The following is a 22,668-nucleotide window of genomic DNA, read 5'->3' on the forward strand; positions in this document are numbered from 1 at the left end:
GAAACATCCTCGTCAATCTGATTGGTCAGAAATACGTCATTCTACCAATTAATTAACCCAAGAGACTTTCCCTTGTCTAGGAGTGGATTGTAGGTGTGTCGTGTTTGCGGCGATCGCTCGGGGAATTCCCAGTTTTTTCTAATTGCTGATTACATCATCATCTTTAAGTCAGATCAGGTGTGACTTGCAAAAAAGGTCCCTGACTATTAGTGACAAGGATGACTTGTTGGACTACAAGTGTATTATTTCTAATTACAGTGATTCAGACAATAGTCGTCGTATCAGGTCGCGTATTGCCTGACGATGCTGAGAAAATTAATGTTCATTTAGTTCCCCCCCACACTCACGACGATGTTGGTTGGTTGAAAACAGTAGATGAGTATTATTATGGAGGTATGATATTACACTACAAGTGTTAGTACTACTATTTCGTCTCGCATTGCCAGACGTATAGAATAGTAGTCAAGGGAAGTTTTATAGACCAAAGTTTGTCCACTGGGATATTAATTATAATAATAAAATCACGTGAAGGAATGTGTGTTAACTGGAGTAGCAATCTCTTCCTTTGGCTTCATAACATTAGTTATAACCTACCCATCCGATTTTTTCCAGCTGCTTCAAAACAAACTATCATTGTAAAATGTATAATAATTGTTTGCATGAACTGTCTCTCATAAATAATTAATTTTATTCATATACACACTGTAATCAGATTGGTCTGTATATATTCCTGCAGAGTCCAAATTGATCTATAAACTATAGGACTCCCCCGACTATACTTTTCCCATACGTCTGTTCATACAAAACTATTAAACCCTTGATAAGCTAACTAATATGTTGTCCAATAGATAATTATATATTGATTATTAGGCTCCAAAGTTATTTTAATCATTAATACTTTATGCACTAAATAATGCTATCTTTGCTCATTATGCCCATACTAAACAAATCATAGTGTGTGTCTTCTTTCTCGTGGTTGTAATTATAACAATTTTTGAATATCACATGGTATGAATAATTAATACCTTATTATTGAAAGTTACACGCCCCTTTGTGAGATAAAAGTAGAATTTTACAGTTACACTTCAGTGATGTCAAAGACGAATATTTCTAATACCTACGTGGTAGGCCTAATTACTAACCTAGATAAAAAAAACATTGATGTACATGTATATATCTGAATAAAGGAGATGCATATATTTATTTAAGGTCTATAGTGTAGTATTAATTTACATTAATCTATTACCAGTAGAATACTGATAGTATAACATATAGGAAAAAATTTGATAGTTTTTTTGCTTTAACTTAAAATTATTCTAAAATAAGAATAATTACATTCAATATGTAATATTAATATTAATTAATATTAATATTTAATATCTTAATATTAATTAATATTAATGAATATGTAATATTAGATGTATTCAGTGATTCTTGTACATCATGTATATCCTTAAGACAAAAGAGAGTTTCTTGTAAAAACCAATTTTTCTATGTCTTCTTTGTTTTTCTCGCTAACTTCAATTATGTTATCGTGCTCTATTTTGCTTTTAGATAAAGATAACTCTTATTACATTTTATCCTACACTGGTGTGTGTATGGAATTATTGTAAATCCAGAAATTTTCATGTATTTATATATACACTTCATGTTTTAATTATTTGAGGAAAATTTTTTAATGTCCCAAATTTTAGCTGGAGATGGAAGAGTATAGCTTTTGGAATATATTCTATTATAGTTTTACTAATTATTAGCAACTTTCTTGAAAAGATGTATGAGTAACTCCATGATTAACCGGCATATTTAATGATTTTTGATCAAAAAGGACTTTATATCTTGGGTTCACTACTTCCTTTTGTTTCAAAGAATTTCTGTTTTGCTTAAGCAATTACTTGATAAATGAGATGAGACCCTTTTGGATAAGGGAATGCATCAATGGGCTTAAATTGCTTCAACAGAGCCTTTTTGTTAGTTGCAACAATGTCATACGTGTCAAATCTAGCTGTATAAATTTGTTTCGTTAATATTCATGTAATAATATGTTCATGAGTAAAATTTTTTCTACGAGGTACATGTATTACTGTATGTATTACAAATATTTAATGATCACTGTGAACTTGATAAATTCTTGCCTGCATGCACAAGGGCTTCATAGCAATGTCTCTCAGGCTTCTATATGAAATAGTCTGTTGGTTGATAACTCTAACCTATATCAACCAGTCTAGTCTCCCTACAATCAATAAACAACAAGGAAAACATTTAGTAGATGATGTACACTGCTAGTATGCTACAAATGTACAATACATGTTGCTGTTAAAATTGTTAATGTCTCTAATAACATTCTAAGCAAAATGCCATTTAATTTTTGTGCTTAATCATGAGTTCACTGTTATTTTTTTTTCCAGCTGACAATGGCATTCAACATGCTTCTGTTCAGTATATTCTGGACACAGTCGTTGATGAGTTACTGAAGAATAAAAGAACGCAAGTCATCTATGTAGAGATAGCTTTTTTTACAAGATGTGGAATGAACAGGATGATGATACAAAACAGAAGGTATTGTCACATATGTCTATTTATTAGCTATTGACTGTAACATTTGTAGTTATACAACCAAAGATTAAATAGTTATAACATAAAATCATAAGCATGGTCCATGCTCGACGCATAATTGTGTTTATAATCAGTTAATTGAAAGTATACTTGTATATACTGATAATAGTATGATATAATGTATGTTATTGTAGTTATGTAACATGTTTTTTTTAAACCAGTCACGTACTTCTTGTCTTACATGTGAATGTGTTTCTTTCTGTCTGCCAAGTTTCTATTTCAAAGAGTTTTGTTGTTAATAATTCAGGAGTCTGTCCAAGTTTACTTAAGATATGTGTATGTATGTACATGGACAAGGTATAAACTCAACTTATAGTACACAGCATGTATATGGTTATAATTTTCTATCATAAAAATTATATATAATAGAATGTTTTGAACTCGTTAATAGTCCCAATCAAACTCATTGAAATGTAAAATATACTCTATTTATTTATTCTATTATTATTCTTATTTAGGTTAAGATTTTAGTTAGTTCTGGTCAATTGGAGTTTATTAATGGTGGTTGGTTGTATGAATGATGAAGCCTCCACTCATTATAATGCTATCATTGATCAAATGTCAATTGGGCTACGATTTATAGCCAACAATTTTGGTGTATACCCTACGTTGGGTGGCATATTGATCCATTTGGACACTCTTCAGGACAGCAAACCCTCTTTTCTTTAGTAAGTTCACAATTACTAACTAGGCTATCTTAATATCATTGTAGATCATGTGTTATTGATGTGTAAGGATTTCCATTCTTTTTATATAACTGTAACTAATAGACATAACTTTCCTTTATGGTAAGTGTTTGGACAAATATATATTGAAAGCTACTTGCTCTACCACGCTACTGTTTTCAGGTAGTTGACTAGTTAACTAATCACACACATTCAGAGCAAAATAATGACGCTGTTTTATAATAAATTATTTTTAGTGCTTTTACTTCTAACCTCTCTAATACCATACATACTATGATATTATTTTATTGGCACTTGGATATGTGAACAGATTGTATGAAGAATGTCCAACATACTATAATTGTATGTACTTATCAAACAAAAGAATGTGTAAATTGAAAACATATTTGTCTGGGAATAAACTGGGAATTTACAATGTTGTAATGGCAAAACTGTTTTAAACCTATACTCACTATATGTATGTAATAGTTTTTTGCTAGATAGTGAGTGTATTGATTTTTTTTCTGAAAATGTTATAGACATCATAATTTAGAATTATGTCTATGTAATAATATTTCATTTACATTCTATATTAGGTAGGTGGTAGCACTGCTTATATAGGATTGCACAATGTTCTTTCTTCGTTATTATTGTTATTCCAAGCAGCAATGTCAACAGACCTCACTAATTTAGAAAAACTTAGGGTGCTATTAAATGAAATATTGTGACATAGTACCAATATATCATTTAACTGACACTATGTGGTTACTAAGAAATGCAGTTACTTCTTGAAAGGAATTCTACCAATTACCAATGGTCTCTAGTAAAACTTCTATTAATGATTTCAGCAACATCAAGCCACACCTCCAAACATTATTAAAATAAAAGTAGATACTTCATGTAAATTTTAACAGCTTTTGGTTTTGGTAGTTGAAAAAAAGAAAGAAGCCACATTGTGACATCCCTATGTATCCTTATGTAATGTAATACAGTATAATATAGTACAATATAGTACAATACAGTACACTACACTACAATGCAGTATTACAATACAGTACAATGCAGTATTACAATACAGTACGATATAGTATAATACAATATGCTACAGTACAATACAGTATTACAATACAGTACACTACACTACAATGCAGTATTATAATACACTACAATGCAGTATTACAATCAGACATGGGCAAGCATTTACTGAAGTGCTTGAAGCACAACTTAAGCATTAATAAAAGGGCTGAAGCACAAGCACAAGCATTTATGCTTCCAAAAAATAAATGCTTGAAGCACAAATTCAAGCACTTAAAAAACTGCGTGAAGCACAAGCATTTTTAACCAAAAAATTCCTAGCAAATTCTTTTATCTCAGTCAATTTTTAAAATACTTATTGTTAGATCGTATAAACATTAGTTATAGAATGTAGCATCTGCCTGTCAGCACCTCTCTGGCCTAAAGATCTTGCTTGCCACACTAAACACCTGCTCCACCACAGCAGAAGATACAGGAACTCCCAACACAGTTGTAGCTATATTTGCTAATGATGGATAAACAGACTGATAGCAAAAAAGTATTAATAGATGTGCTAAGTGCATAAAGAACTTGCAGCCTTTGTGCCTAGAAGTGCTTATAAAATGCTTTAAAGCACTAATGCTATAAGTGCTTAAGTACAAGCACAAGCATAAATGCTTATATATAATAAATGCTTGAAAGCACCTCCAAGCACTCCAAAAAAAAGTGCTTAAAGTGCTTTCAAGCACGAGCACTCAAGTGCTTGCCCCATGTCTGATTACAATACAGTACGATATAGTATAATACAATATGCTACAGTACAATACAGTATTACAATACAGTACAATAATATGTAAGACATACATGTACATGTACTTTTTAATTTACAATAATTATAATAATACCTCATGATAGATGGGATTTTTTGACAGTTTCTTCTTTGGGCGTATTGACTATGCTGATAAAGCATTACGTTTGAACAAATCAGAGATGGAAATTATATGGCAAGGTAGTCAGTCTCTCGGTTTCTGAAGTGATATCTTCACTGGGGGGTTCTCTATAATCATTATGATCCACCCACTGTTTTTTTTGCTTTGATATCAAATGTGATAATCCTCCTATTCAGGTAATGTCTACATTGTTATGTAATGTAGCTCTTGTACAATGCTTTTGTTATTTAATAAAATTGAAATATTAACGATACATTATTGTAGTATTCTGGGCTTGTGAGTTAACATTATTATATATTATCTTTCAGTTTCATTGTTATATAGGTAATTTTGAGTGGCATTTTAAAAATCTGACAGCCTAAATTTTGTATATTGCTATTACTGCAGTAGCTCTGTTCATTGTGAAAGTGAATTTATATCCTTTTAGGATGATCCCAACTTGTATGATAACAATGTTGATGAGAGGGTGGATGAGTTTATCAAATACTCATTGGAACAGGTAAGATTCTGTAGTTTTTATTGTGTATATTAATTGTAATAGAAGTCCTCTATAGTGAAACACTTTAAGAAAATGTAGAATGTTCCAAAAGTAAACTAACAATAAATGGAGTGAATATCTTGATATCTAATAGTACATAGTTCTAGTTACAATATATGTAGGTATTGTATCATGTACATACTAGCAATTACAAAGTATATATATATGTACATGTAGTGATACAAATATCAAATAAAAGCGTGCATAAATATCTGAGGTTAGAAGAAAGTGATATATTTATACACATAAATTGACATAATTATTACTTTAGGGAGACTTTATAGAAATGAAAATATTGAGAGTTGATATATAGTATGATACAGTTTTATATTGTGGTATCATTTAGGCAAAACATTTTAAGACCTCAAACATTATGATGACTATGGGGTCTGACTTCCAGTATGAAGATGCTCGTGAATGGTTCAAGAACTTGGATAAACTGATTAAATATGTCAATGAGGTACATACTTATATACAATAATGTAATTATGTCCCAAAATGTACTACTGAGGTTTAGTTAGTATAATCTACAAAGCCAGACCATCACTTTGCTGAAGCATTAGAAGGATTTAGCAAAGGTTACAGTAGAACTGCAAGAATTGTAACAAGGAAGCCACATATATACTTGCAACAAAAGTATCCAAATGTTCTCTCTCTCTCTCTCACACACACACACACTCAAGAATGGAATCTTAATGTTATGTATTCCACTCCATCCATGTACCAAAATACATCAATGAAGAAGCTGCAAATATCAAGTGGACAGTAAAGACCGATGATTTCTTTCCTTATGCTGATGATCCTTGGAATTTTTGGACTGGTAAGAATTATAAATGCAGTACATGTAAGTCACCCAATCCTCCCTTTCTCTCTCAGGATACTTTACAAGTCGTCCAGGACTTAAAGGATATGTAAGAAAATGTAATTCTCACTTGCAAGCTTGTAAACAATTGGAAGCAGTTCATAATGGATTTGAAGATAGTGGACTCTCGTCCATCAAATTACGTGAGTTAATATTTAGCTTGAAAATATGGCTGGTAGCGACATATGCATTCTGTTTCTAACTGTATCTGTGATGATAGTTTTAGAAGGTCATTTTCACAATGTTTATATATAAATAAGATATTGTCATCTTAGATGGTTCTGTTTAAGAAGGTCCCCAGGGGGAGGACACCCCAGGTGGTTTCTGACTGGTCCATTACTGAAGCAAAAACCATTAAAAATGATTATTTCTTAATTTTATGGGAAATACTGTCAGCGTAAGGTTGTTTGTCCTCTATATTATGCAATTAACCATCACGAAATGAAGCGGTTATAACTAGTAGAGATGGTATGAATCTAGTGATATGATGTAACTGGGGTGCTTTTTCCTCCTGTTCTGCTTTTTCTTACAAAGTATATGTAGTAAGTCTAATTAGGTCTTGTGTTAGCCTCATACCAGGCTTTCGCGATAGCCTGGGTACAAGGCTAGGTCTTGTGCATGATATTTCTCATCAAGTGGAAAATATTTGCCTCTGGTTGTTTCAAGTTACTAGGTCATTAAAAATATTATAATTGTTGCTTACATTATGTGTCCTTTAGAACCAACTTTAGCCAATGTTTCTGTTGCTTACAGTATGTGTCTTTAGAACCAACTTTAGTCAATGTTTCTGTTGCTTACATTATGTGTCCTTTAGAACCAAATTTAGCCAATGTTCAGTTGCTTACAGTATGGTGTCCTTTAGAACCAACTTTAGCCAATGTTTCAGTTGCTTACAGTATGTGTCCTTTAGAACCAACTTTAGCCAATGTTTCAATTGCTTACAGTATGTGTCCTTTAGAACCAACTTTAGCCAATGTTTCAGTTGCTTACAGTATGTGTCCTTAGAACCAACTTTAGTCAATGTTTCTGTTGCTTACATTATGGTCCTTTAGAACCAACTTTAGCCAATGTTTCAGTGCTACAGTATGTGTCCTTTAGAACCAACTTTTGCCAATATTTCAGTTGTTACAGTATGTGTCCTTTAGAACCAACTTTAGCCAATGTTTCTGTTGCTTTACAGTATGTGTCCTTTAGAACCAACTTTTGCCAATATTTCAGTTGCTTACAGTATGGTGTCCTTTAGAACCAACTTTAGCCAATGTTCAGTTGCTTATAGTATGTGTCAATATGACTCAATAAACAGAATCACACAGTAATTGTGTAGTCTCAAATTAAAAAAGTGAAAATAATTGCTAAAAATAAGCGCATACAAATACACTGTTTATACAATGTATACTCTGTTAGTATTGAAAATGACTGTGATTTAGTGGAATTTCAATTATGACGTTATCAACCTAAATTGGGTGTGGTGTCAGTGTTGTAAAGTTTTTATTGAGTTATTGTGAAGCTTTTCGTGGTTCTTTGTGGATGTCTCTTATCATACTTTTACTATTAAAGGTACTTTCGACAATTTCTGAACCTTCTGCAGAAGCTGGAGAACATTGTGTCCATTAATAATATTGCAAAATATCCATGAAATCAGTCATGGTGGAATGTGAAGAATACTATTTACTTTATATGAGATTTCTAGTTTGCTACTTTCCTAAATAGTTAGCACTTAGTTTATTGATATAATTTGTGGTTTTGGAAGATGTTTTAAATAGTATAAATCACTTCTCTCTAGCTCATTCCTATCCAGAATTATAATACATGAGTTAGTGTTCATTCCCTCAATTGAAACAGAATATATCAGATAATTCAAAATCTGAGAAACAACTAACAGTTGGATACCATTGTTGAAAAATTTCTTAATTTGATTTGACTTGCTATGAATAGTTTGATTGCTCCAAATAATTGATCTATTGTTTCTATGACTTAATGTTATTGTTAGACTATAACATACAATGATGTAAAGCTTAAAACAATTAAACAATGAGTCTTTGTGTTTTCTAAAAGCCATTTGTTGCATTTAAACAACTATAAAACAAACATTCAATGATATCTATTGGTAGAATTGTAGTACATATATTTGTATATTAATGAACTATTTTTGTTATTATAGAAACAAGCTAGGGAGTTGCTCAACATCATGATGCAGTCTCGTAAGTAAATGAACTACATTGCTTTGTCCATTGATTTATTATCTTAATTTATCATCATGTGTGTGTGTACCATCATACTATCAATTATTTTCTCTTCCCCCAAAGATTACATTTGATCAGTTCACATACATGTGATATTTGTACATATAATTTGTTATTTATTTGAGTTAATAAATGATTATTATCTAATATCAGGTAACTCATCCATTAAACTGAATCAAACATTCATTAATTATCTAATCATTAATAGTATATGCTATAGTGTTGATTCCTTTACTCAATAACACACATGTGTGTGTATGTCAGTAGTTATCTACATTTAACTTGTGTTGGTTCGTTTTTATTAATATCATTCTTGTAGTGGTACAGAGAAGCAACATGTTGCTGATGATTATGCCAAAAGACTTCATATTGGAGAAAGTAGAATGTCGTGCTGTGATGTCAGCTGCTTTCAATATCATGGCTGTTAAGAGTGGGCCATCAAATGTGAAATTACATTCTGTGAATATCTAATATTAGTATCTGTCCTATCTCTGAAACTGGAGAAGTAAGGATAGTCTCATGTGTAATGCATTATTTAACTATGGGACATCATTCTCCCAACAGAAATATAGCTACTATTGATATGTAATGTAGATAACTTCGGATTAACTTAAATATTGTTTGTTCTGTAAGAGACTTTAGTATGGTTGGAAAAAGGGACCTGTATCATTTTTTTTCTCTTTTCACTCACTCTCTTCTCTCTCTCTCTCTCTCTCTCTCTCTCTCTCTCTCCTCTCTCTCTCTCTCTCTCTCTCTCTCTCTCTCGCTCTCCTCTCTACCATAGTTTCATTTACTCATCTATAATTCACTGAGTCGTCCATGGACTGGACAAATACGAGTTCCACTGATCAATGAGTCTGTAGCCATTACTGATCCTAGTGGAAAGACTTATAACTGTACAGGTATGCTTCTCTCAGTATTGCAGTCATTACATGTAGGCATTATACTGTACATGTACAATATATCTGTAGTCTTGTACATGTGTAGACCTTTATTAAAATATTGTGTTTACTGTCAATAGTAGAATATGAGTTTGTCATGTTCAAGAATGTTTTCCAAGTCTACTGAGGTCTCTCTCAGATCGGAGCTTATAGAGTTGTGTTTCTTAGTACAATTTCTCTTTTAAAACACAGCTTACTGTATTGACGTCTATGCCAAACACATATACATTTCAATTTTTTCAAGTGATGAGACCCTCTAATTTTGTTAAAATGAACTATTTAGGTGATGAGTTTTATCGCTAAAAAATTGCCCTTAAAATTACTATGAGAAAATCTACTTAGTAGAAGTTTTAGAAATTTTACGGTGACAAATTTGGTATAAGGGATTATGATATACACTAGTAAAAGGTTGTAACTCTAGAGACTAGAGCATATGACGTTATATCAAACCTTAACCATATGTTTTGATACATGTAAAAGATACAAATTATACATATGATGTCACTCCTTTGTACCAAGCAATGTTCATTTATACTTGTCATATGTAGATTGTTCCAATTACTGATGTCACTAAGAAAATTAGGCTAGCAGGAAATACAAGTGCTGGAGTGGAAGGTGTTTTTGAAGTGTTTGATATTCCTCCATTGGGATACTCTATATATACTGCTAAAAAAAACAAATACAAGTAAGTGTGAGGTAGTTGAGTGCATGGATAGATTGAGGGATATAGAGGTGGAAGGAGGAAGAGTCAGTTTTGGCTCTCATTAAGGAGAGGGAGGAAAAGAAATTAATATAAGTAAGGAGTGTCAAATGCTTTCAGTATAGTATCTACATGTGCATTACAATTTAGCAGTCTTGTGCCCAGATGGTACAAAAAGGCTAAAAAAAATCGGGTAACTGGCTAAAAACTTGAGATGTGATGACATGATGAACACATGACTATCACATGATTGGGACATGGTAACGTCTCTCAAACATAAATAAACCTGTAACTTGATACACAGTAACTATGTAGCTAATTGAGCTAGTGGGAATTTCATTGTTATTTAGCATTCCAGAATGAAACCTCATCACATCCAGAACTTTTGACCACTATTACCAGACAGTTTCTGTCTGGGTATGAGATTAATGTTACGCGCTCAATCATTGACTCATTTGGGACTTCATATGTACAGTATGCTGTACTTATAATTGGTGTATATGGTTGTGTAGACAATAAATTTAAGTATAGTTAATAAAATGGTAAATGGTATGTTTACATAAGCATTTGTTTTATTACTAGTTAATGAATACATTATGCACCTACCTCAAAGTGATATGCAAGTATAGGTAACATCAATCAGGCTATGTTATTAGGTAGCCTGTACAGTGCTTGCTAATTTCATTCATGACACATTGTATTGTTGTTACCTTTATATTGCAATAAAATACAATGCATTTTTAGATGAATTCCCACGTTTAATAGATCTGGGAATACGTATGGCATATATACCATATAATATTAATATGTGATTTTATACTATCAGGAAACCCCACCCTAAATGTTTCTAAATTCTAAAGTCTAGGTGTATAATACAATACTTTGTACATGTTTCTATTCTGTGTATTTGGTTACATGGGTACTTACCATCTATTTTAACTCCAGGAGTTTCCAATTTTGTTAATGTGGGTTCTGTCATTTTTAACAACTAGAAAATACCCAATTTTTTTGTTAACTCAAAGATACCCTTTTGCCAATTTAGAAATTGCCAAAATTTCAACTATTACCATGCTATTAGGAGAGTTGGTTGAGGTTCAATGATTTTATATATTGTTAATATTGTTATATGTTATATATTGTTATATATATATATAGGTTATATATTCCATTTCTATATATTTTCAGAGTTTACTAGGAGATCTCATGTTGATGTTGTCCAAGATGATGTCACTGTTAGTAATGATGTAAGTACATATGTTAATACTATACATGTTAATACTATATATGTAAATACTGTATATTGTTTATAGTTTTATAGTGTGTTATTTGATGGGACAACTGGTCAAGTGTAAAACAGATTACTAATATCAAGTCTGATATTACCAGTGAAGTCAATCAACAGTTTTATGGTATAACTCTAGTACTGGTAATAACAAGAATTCAAGTCAAGTAAGATATTTATACATGTAGACAATGTACATGGTTTATGTACATTGTATGTTTTTATTTTTGAATCTTTGAATCACAATGTGACATCATGCTACAGCTGTACATATCAATGTATTGTTAAAACATTGCTTCGTATCACTCTTTTAGGCTTCTGGAGCCTATATCTTTTCGTCCTAATAGTTCTGAAGTCTTCCAGTTAATCAGAACAACAACAAAGCTGAAGTGTCTGTGGTTTCAGTAAGTGTTATAACTTTTATTAAAGTTATGGTAAAATTATTTACTCTTATAGTTAACTGAAAAGTAACATGTAGATTATAATAACTCTTTTTTATTTTAGGGTGTGTTGTGACTGAAAGTTGCATCAATATTCTCTCCTTGGGTTTCTCAAGTAGGTACTACATACATACTAGGACATATAGTGGTAACATGCACTAACATATAGATTATTAAATTAGACACTTAAAAAGTTTCAGTTATTTTGAGTTTCAGTTATTCTACATGTACTTTGTATCTAATGGTATATGTACATTATATGTAAAAACACAAGACAAATGTGGCAATATATGGTTATATTTTGTAACACATAAGACTACTATTCTCATTTCTATTTATGATGCTTTTAAATGATAGCCAGAATGGTTTCTGTGTGGACATGTATAGGCCTGGTTATATTGTTTCTTGTATACCTGACATTTTTTGTTAGATATTAAAATATTTAATTAATTGTCACTAATAACATGAAATACATTATTGTATGTTACTATACACATATCAATAACCCTGTATTAGTACATGTTTATGCCATAGAGTAGTAAGTGTTGATATTTACGTTATATTACATGTACCATCCCAATAGATTATGGTCTTATAAAAGGAATATCTTTGCATACTTTTTCAGATGTGGTTAAATTTTTGTGGAGTTTTGTAATGTAAGAGATTATTAGTATAAGTGTTAGTATGACTCAGATTTGTATACTTGTTATAAGTATTATGGCAGACAATGTATAGTAACGTTGTGTTTTTATCTTCTTATAACAATGTAGTTTGCGACTTTATAAAAATATGCCCGCTATTGAGTTTGAATATACTATTGGACCTATTCCCATCCAGGTAAGGATTTAAAACCTACAGTATGTGTAGAAGTAAGCAGTAAAAAACCCCCAGAAGTACTTGATAGTACTGTTGAAAGTTTTGCTGAATATCTAAGTACAGTCCTTTTGATGGTGCGTTCAAGTATGAAATATATGTAGTTTATGGCAATATGTATATATAGATGAATATAGGCACTGATAACAGACAAAATGAGATAAGCTCCACCACTTGAACCTCTGTTCTTGTGTAAGAACTTACAAACAGATGTACACCCTACATGTAGAACAGTACACAGTACTTATACAATCACAAGAAGGTAAAAGGATATCTTGATAATGTAAACTGAATGATATGTCTGTGTAACATATATATGTATTTGTGTACTTGTACTGGTGGTATATGTATGTCGATATGATCCATCTTTTTCATGTAGAAAATATTTATAATACCTGTAGTTATCATGAAGTTTTCTGCTTTAGAATCATGATAAATATAATTCCTGTATTAGTTGGTTTTGACAGATTAAATTGTATTTTTTAATTGAAGTGCTAATACATTGTTTTACAGTGATGGACTTTGTAAGGAGGTCTTAGTCGGTTCCAAACTGATCTTAAATCTGAAGCTACTTGGTTATACTGATGCTAACGGACGTATATGCAAAGAGAGGTGTAAGTTACATGTATATAATTCTATATATAGCTACTTTGAGTTTTAATACCAACCATAGAATTAGAGCCATACAAATGTATGGTACATTTGGCGTGTGAGGCAAACTGATGCCTGCAGGTGTGAGAGTTTGTTAATGTCCGGTACCATAATATATTTAAACCACTGTGCCCTCATTACAATATTCAGAATGTGGTATAAATTGGCCAGATGACCATTTTGAAGATTTGGCTATATACAACAATGAATTTTTTGTATATTTTTAATTTAAGCGTATTTAATGTAATAGCAAGTACTGATTACAAATCATACTTTGCCATCAGTATTGTTTACGGTATAAAAGCATGGCAGTATGACATTTCTTTTTCCTTGAAGACAATATCATTCCTTTCAAACACTCATTTTGTGCCACTTTCTCCTGCAACAATAGATAAATATCTCTTAGAAACCAAGACTAATTTACTTGTTTACCTTCTCATACAGATTCCTTTCAAAATAGTTTGAGTGTAACTAGGACAACGATAATACCATAGAGAAAAATGAAAAAAATTTCCCAAGTCCAATTCCAATTTTTATATAACAGGTCAATGTACGTATTATAAAACATTTATGAATGCTATAGATATTCTGACTAGTAAAAATAACACTTATTATAATGTGGGTCTTTCACGTCATTTTTATTACTTCACATTTCTGGGAATCAGCCACAATGTCTCTTTCTTTATAATCAATTGTAGACAAAGAAACTTCCGTCCAACGTGGGGGAAATATAACAAATCTGCTCCAGTTATCTGGTAATTTATTATCCTGTCAACAGAAAAAAAAAGAATATATATTAGGGTAAGTTATATCGTAGTAGTGTACCTGTGGAACTTTTTTTTCTCTGCTTGGCACACAAAAGATGAAATCTAAAGGTTTCAGTTTTACCTAGTAACGCACTGACAGATCGTCCAGGTTGGTTCAATGTTTGTCAATGGCTCTGGGGAATTAATGGTCATAATGCATGACACACGCTCACCAGCAATGTTATACTTGTTATAATCCAATAAATTTAATTATACTTGCCTCAGAATCTTAGGTAAAGTGAACGCATGAATTATGTAGATCAGCAGTCGATCTATCGGGGGGGCCAGCCCACCCTAAACTTTTGGTCCCACCCTACGTTAACTTTATTATGTCCAACCACGTTAACCACACCTCTAGAATAATTAGCCTCAGGGCACACCAAGAACTTTTTCCTAGATCTATATCTACCCTAGATGTAAATACTTATTAACAATAAACTATGTATTGAATTGTATTTCATTAGTTTGATAATATACATGTAACTTTTAGCTGCGGTCTGTTTAATAAATTAAGATCATAAGATAATTATATTTGCTATGGATTATATGTAGTAGTATCAGACATAGTTTGTTATTAACAAAATTAGCTATGTAATAGATGGTATGATAAGATCTATGTGTGTATACTTCATACACTTTTTGTTTGGTTTAGGTTCATCGTCGTATTCTTGTTGATGATAATCGTGGAGTAGGAGACCTCCTAATGAAACTGCGTCAAAATGGAGATGGATTAATTATCAGAGGGAAACATAATTTATTGTACTAATGACTTCAAGAACTCCACCCTACTTCCAACGTTATGTTAGCTGAGAAATTAAATTGGAACCTGAACTGGAATTTGTTAAGAACAGTGATTATGTGACAACAACTATAATGTCCCAGGTATGGCTTACACTCACTAAATAGTACAATGTACCCTTTCTCTGTGTACACATATTATTATGTTTCTATTATAAAAGAAATTTCAATAAAAACTGTAGACAAATTTTTTTGTGATAATCATAAAAAAATTAACAACAAGCAAGGGTTGCTGTGAATCTCTACGATCATAATTTCTTTTTATTGATTTTCACTTTGTGGTATTTTAGATTTTACTTGTATTTAAGTTCAAGATAGTCATGTATTTGACAGTTACTCCATTGGATAAGATCTTTTCCTGCTAGGATCAAATGGTTTTGTGAATTATTGATATGCTTTCTCTTTGCTTGATTCATTGTTGTGTTAAATGTTGACCAGATTGTTAGTTAGAGAAAAGTAGTCGTTCCAAGGAAATTAAATCCGTTGGTTGTTGATACGACACATTGTTATGACATCATAGACTTGATATACTGACAATCCAGTTATGAATATTTTATAAAGTATCAGCTACAAATTCTACTATGAAAATAGCCTGCCTTATCATTGTAATAGAATTTTATAATGAGAAAGCAGATCTAGACATCTTTTTTTTTTTGTAAAAACTACTACTACACGTCATTATTTAAAAACAATTCAGTAAACATATTATATAATTGCCAATAACAATGTTCCTGTCCCTTAAGACATGATCTTTATGGACAAATTCTAAGCAAATGTTCTCTTTCCTTTTAAACAAAATGATACTTGCCAAAATTTATGTAGATTTGTGAGTAGCTATAGAAAAAAATGTTATATCAAAATGTTATACGGGGGGGGGGGGGGGGGGGGTGGGGTCTTTTATATATAATTAATGTTATACTATTATATATATATATATATATATATATACATACTTTTTTTTTTCTCATGATAGTATTCAGAGTCTCTCTAATCCCCTTACCTAACAATATCCACTTGTTAACTCTTGATAGTTGGAGCCTAACAAAGATCCTTCTTCGACTTGATCATCAATTTGAGCAACAGATCCTGCTCCTGATTGGACTAGTCCAGTTACAGTATCCTAAAGGTATGGCAATACTAATTAACATTTTATATAAGTGCAAATTGTTTTGAAGTATTGTATTTTATCAACACCTCAGCACCCAACATACATGTGGGTGAGGGCAGTCTATAAACTAGACCCTCCTATTTGCTGTATGTGTGAGAAGGTCCTAGCAAAGGTCACAATTGATAAATTAATTTCTGCTGATCAATCAGATTTTGCTACCAGATTCTGGTGGCCGGAGTAAACTTTTCTGTTAGCTATCTGATGTATTGCTTTTACAAAGTATTGAAGCTCTTTGATGTTTGCTATATAGGCGAGGCTCTGTCTTATAACTCCATAATCTGTACCTACTGGTTTTAAAAGTCCTCAAATGTAGCCAGTAGTCCTATATGATTGAAAAATGAGACTATTAGTTGCTTATGTATTTATGGCTTCCTTATTTTGCTTTTGTAAATTAATTTCAGTCATACTGTCACTTTTGCTAGACCCTTCTCATGGCATCAACAAAGAGGAGGGTCTAGTTCTATAGACTAGGTAGAGGGTTGTCTATCTTCGTCTGTGACTGTCCGGTACCCTACCCCTGTACTTTAAATTATAAATTGTTATAACTTTGTACACCAAAAGAAGTACACTTTCATATTACCTTGCTTTGAGCATTCAGTGATGAGGGAAGCCATGTTGTAGCTGGACAAGAAAACCTTAACTTATGAAACTACACTATCTATCTTTACTACTATTTATTCAGAATTATCATTGTGTAATTACATGTACACCATAGATTTGAAATGCTCACTCATTCTTTATAGGGGTCTCTTTAAAGGCCTTTGAGATCAAAGATGTTACCGAGTTAGCACTAGGAGCTAACATGGCTTTGTCTATATATTAAAAAATGCAGTGGACTACTGCTGATGGAAATATAGGTAATAAATCTAAATACAACAATTAGAATTAAAAGTACTACCTACCTCTTCCATGATTTAAGTCATTAATGACGATTTGATGAGATTATGAATGTTACTTGTTAAGTCTATTTCTAATAAATATTTGGTACAATCACAATGTTGTGGCTTTCTCATTCTCTAGTGCCTACAGTAATTGGTTGTTCTGTAGATAATGGACCATGACTTCAATGTTAAACTCAATCCCATCAAATCTGTACATTTAATTGTCACTGTAGACAACTCTAACAAGTGGCCTTATTATTAACTGTGTGTGGCTCTATCATGGGATTTGCTTTACTCTTTTGCTGACTTTTCTTGTAATACATGTAACAACAACATTGTATAGTCATTATGCAGTTTAATTGTAATATGTTAACAATTGGTTTTCATTTCCTTAACGTGAAATAAACTTTTGGAGTCATTTTTAGTTATTAATTTTCTTATTTTGCAATGAAAATGAAAATCAATCTTACATTTGCAATTTTAAAATCCAAAATAATAAGATAAAAGTACTATGTTTTGGGTCAGTAAACTTTTTGGTTAAAAAAAAGGAGATAAGAAAGGTCAATGTTATAATCTGAATATGACTAAAGTAATGTTGTTTTAGTAAGGAAAAAGTATTTTAGTTTAGTTTAGTATTGTTGAAACTAGGGTTATAAAATACATTTTCAGTTTAGTTTAGTTTTAGTATAAAACCAGAAAAGTAATTTTAGCTAGCATGTATTGTTTAGTTTTTCAATTTGATTATTTTATTTTAGTTTAGTTTTAGTAAGGAGTACAATTGATGAAGCAATTTTATTAGTATTATGTTTTAGTAGTTTTTCTATTTAGTTAATATTAGTTTACTTTGATTTACTTAATTTTGCAATTATGTAAGAAAAGGCAATGAAATAATGACAGGTCAAAGTACCACTATTTTCTGTTTTTTCAAAGAAAGACTTCACATTTTAAGTCTAAGTTTTGGGTTTGTCAGTCTATTAATATTAGAAAATATTAGTAAAATACACATAATGTCAGCTTTAATTTTATTAGTGTTTTTAGCAGCTAAAAATTTTAGTTATAGTTTACTCTTAGTTGTCTGGAAATGTTAATTTTTAGTTTTAGTTTACTAAAACACACAATAACTAAAAGTCCATAATTACATAAAAAATATTATGACAACTGGAATTACTATATAGTAATACGCGCTGTTGCAATTCAAACAAGTGCGCATGCGTAATATTATATCACTGCCATGTGAGTGTAGAAATGGAAAGAGTGTCAAGACACAACAATCAGATACCTTCTAATTTACCTCACTGCGAAAAACCTTATTAAGCGAGATCCTCAGTCTTATTATGACGAAAGTAAGATTAATTGTTTTAATCTCCTACCATCAAATTTAGTTGTATTATTTGTTATTGTTCAACAAGATAGGAAATAAAGGGGCAAAGAATTCTGATCCTACTCATTTTTGTTAGTCTGGTGAAGCAAGCCCCTTTGCTTAGAGAGATAGCATGTAGCACACATAGTTATCTTCTCATCAGCATTTCCTGGAGAAACCACAGTCTATTGAGCCTGTACCTGACAAACAAACCACTTGTTTTTATAGTTGGCGTGGCTGTAAGTTGCTTTGATCTAGTCCAGGATCTGCAAAACAAATCATTCTTTAGCTGTTTTCCTGCTAGAATATGGTCTTTCTAATTGCATTTGGTTTTGTGTTTCTATTTGTAATGAAATGAAAATAAAAATTGGTTCATGCTCACTATAACATTAATTTATAGTATAGATAATAGAGTACTCTATTATCTATGGTTATAGTCGTATAGAGAGAAAAGGGCTGCACTGTCCTGCAGATGTTGACATTAACACTTAAAAAATAATTCCTTTTTGACAACTGTAATATTGTGTGCACTACCAGACCCTTCCTTTCTAAGCAAAATTGAAATGAAGTCGTTTGTGTTCTCTTGTTTAGTTTCAGCTTCAATTTCATCATTATAAAGCTCTATTAGATCTGTTTGATACTTAATCCCTCTGATGAGTCAAAGACACTTCAAGAACTTGTCATGTTCTTAGCTCAGGTCAGGCACCTTCATTAATGTACTTGTAAGTATGTTATTAATATTATAATGTGTTTATTAACCCTTAGTGGGAAAATCTACATTAATTAACTCTTTATTAAAATGGCAATTGTTATGCTGTTTTTTAAAAATAATATTAGCGGTCTTTATTATTTTAATGCCCATTTCATGTAGGATTAAGAATGCTTGGTACAATCTAAAAAGATTGTTCTGATAAATGAGGCTCTGAAATGTGTTAGTTGCATCAAATCTTTCTCACATCCATGAAACCTCATTCTTTAAAGTGTACATTATAGCTATAGCTATCAATTTATGCTATACATAATATCTGTAGTATTTTCAAATTTTCTACTGTATAATTAACATGACAGTATTGCTTTATGTTCACAAATGCACTGGAAAATTAGCAAAACATGATGAGTATGTTTCATAATATAATCTGTCCAGTTTGAGTTTGACAGCAGTGTTGTGGAATTTCTATAATAAAAAACATTGTCAACCAATGTGGGACATGCACTTGTCATAGCTTGCTCTTTTTTTGCAAGTCTCATTAAAGCATTTTGTTGTTCTTTTTCTTCTTTGTTGCTTTCCTGTTTCTCCTTCTTGGTCTTTCTTGCTTTTGTTATAAAAGCATTTCTATTGTTTCTAAACATTTTTGCTACAACTAGTGTTTTGTGTAACCATTCTTTAATAGAATGCAAATTATAAGTGACTTCCAAATTATAATTGTCTTGGTGGAATGTGAAAAAAAAAAACATTCACTTATATTTATATAGAATTTCTTTTTATAATATTTGTAGATTTGTCAATGTTACCCTGAGGAGATGAAAAACTTTTCCTGATGAATTAAAATCTATTCTTCAGCAACAAGCCTCTATATTGAAGCCAGATATGAGAATGGTTAGTGCTATATTTTGTATTTTGGATGTATCTGTGACTAACATGAGATGCATTGTAGTTACTCTGCATTTCACCTGCCTATTTATTATAGAGTTTAGATAATACAATAGTTGATAGATGGAGAATTTAAGGCACAAAAACTTGATACCTCTCACTAAATTTATGTGTAGCACAAAACCACACCTCTTTCCTGTACTGCCACATCTTCCAGCGACAACTTTCTTTCTCCAACCAGTTTCAACACTATTTAAACTCCACCTCACTTTTCACTAGAATATTACTACCGTAAATGTCAAAATTTTCGCCACTCAAACTTTCGTGCGTAAAATTTTCCCAAACTCATATTTCGCATTTTGTGTCAACCGCAAAAATATAACTACCTTGAAAATTTTGACGTTTGTGGTATTTAATTATTTCTTTCAAAGTATGGAGAATGTTTGGTATTAAGAATTCATTGATAACATAATAAATTGATTAAATTAAAGTAGTGAGGAAGAATAGTTTAATGCTTTACATTAACAATCATCATGTTTACTTTCTTTTCTTTTTATAGACTTTGTGTAGAGCTCTTATTATGTTAAGAAACAAAAACATTATTCCTCCTGAGAGGTATTGTAGTATTTAATATCAACAATATAAATATGTATTACATGCAATAAACTTAAATTTACCAAAGTGACTTGGTGTTTTTAGCAATTAGCATTTATGCTACAGATGTTTTGTTCATCATGTTTTATTCAAGTGTTAATTTAGTTCTTCATAATGTATTTTTACTGTAATATTTTTGTTTGTAAAGAGTTTTCTTTGCCTTTTTATTGTTCCTTTTTAGCTTGAATTGAATTGTTCTTTGAAATGTTTTCGTTGTCAAGATAAATTATTAAGATCTGTAAGTTTATACATAATTAGCTTACATGATTCTATGCTAGCGTATTAATTCTCCCTTCTCTTAGACACTCTTTGCTCACATAATATCTGATATCAAACGAAATCAACACTCAACACAGAATAACAAAGTTAATAACGTAAGTTACTGTGTCTCAAAGAACTATTAAAAATACTTCACTACCAATATACAAAGAGACTATAGAATATAGTATAACTGATGTCTCTAAGAATATGTAATTAAATATATATTTTCACTTATTTTTTTCAGATGCTTCAGAGTTTTATGTACACAATGTAAAAGATAGCAATGTAACTGCAAGCAAAAATGTCGGTGGTAAGTGATGTATGTAATTCTATATGTACTACTAGTTAGTGGAATCTCTGTAAATATTTGGAATTCACATTGTAAACACGATATCACTATTGTTTTTTATCTAGGATGTGATGATTGAATTATATCACAGAAATATTTGGTAAGTTTAACTTAGTCTAGCTGTTAGAGATGCTATGTATCACAGATTTGTAGAAATACCGTATCAATATTTTGGTCAGGCTAAAATATTAATGTTTAAATTTTCTTGGTGCCAGGTTTTCGTCTATACATGATACTTGTGACTCATTCTTGGTATGACCCTTCTCAAGTATCACACAAATTTAAAATGTTTATTTTAATTGTCTTTATTATTGTTGATATTGAATGCATTTGACTTATAAATCTTAACTTTTTCACTATTCTTATTATAACATTTCACAGAGTGACTACTTTTTGTAGCAATTACTGTTACTATGGTACCATGTTCTTTATAATTAACATGTCCCTTTATACCTTGTACATACTTTTGTATCAAGTGGTGATCATTTATTACTTAACAGTTTTTAGTATTACCTTAAAATATAGTAATGACACAACATTATTGTCTCTTCCTTTAATTCAGGAATGATGCTAAAACAGTCAATGTAATAACAACAGGATGTTTTTCTTCATGACCAATGTACTTGGTACTATAACTAACATGTACCTGCTTGCTTAAATAGAAAATTAGTATTTTATTGAGTTTCATAACATGATCACATAAAGTTGTAAGTAAAGAAATGTTGACAAGTCATGAGGATGGAATGGTACATAATAAGATGTTAAATTCATTAGGATTATGGTGTGGCCTGTGTATTTAAAAGTCACATAAAAACAATGTAATAATCTTTATGTATCTAGAGAAAACTTTACAAGTAATGAATATAGAAGAGTATAATGAGAAGATGGTCTTCCAGTGAAGACCATCGCATCAACAAGTGCATTAAGGGAGATCTGACATATTTAAACTATTTCTAAGACACAAAAATATTATATTTATATTATGTTTTTTATGATTTTGAGTATTCTTTCTGACTGACAGATAATGG

General features: G+C 31.1%; 1 pseudogene; it reads left to right on the top strand.

The window, feature by feature from the left end:
- The first annotated feature begins 258 nt into the window (after nucleotides 1-258).
- The window catches only part of LOC121392615, a 30,049-nt pseudogene continuing 7,639 nt past the window's right edge, over nucleotides 259-22,668 (top strand).

This window comes from Gigantopelta aegis, unplaced genomic scaffold (assembly GCF_016097555.1).
Source record: "Gigantopelta aegis isolate Gae_Host unplaced genomic scaffold, Gae_host_genome ctg4180_pilon_pilon, whole genome shotgun sequence".
NCBI classification, from domain to species: Eukaryota; Metazoa; Mollusca; class Gastropoda; order Neomphalida; family Peltospiridae; genus Gigantopelta; species Gigantopelta aegis.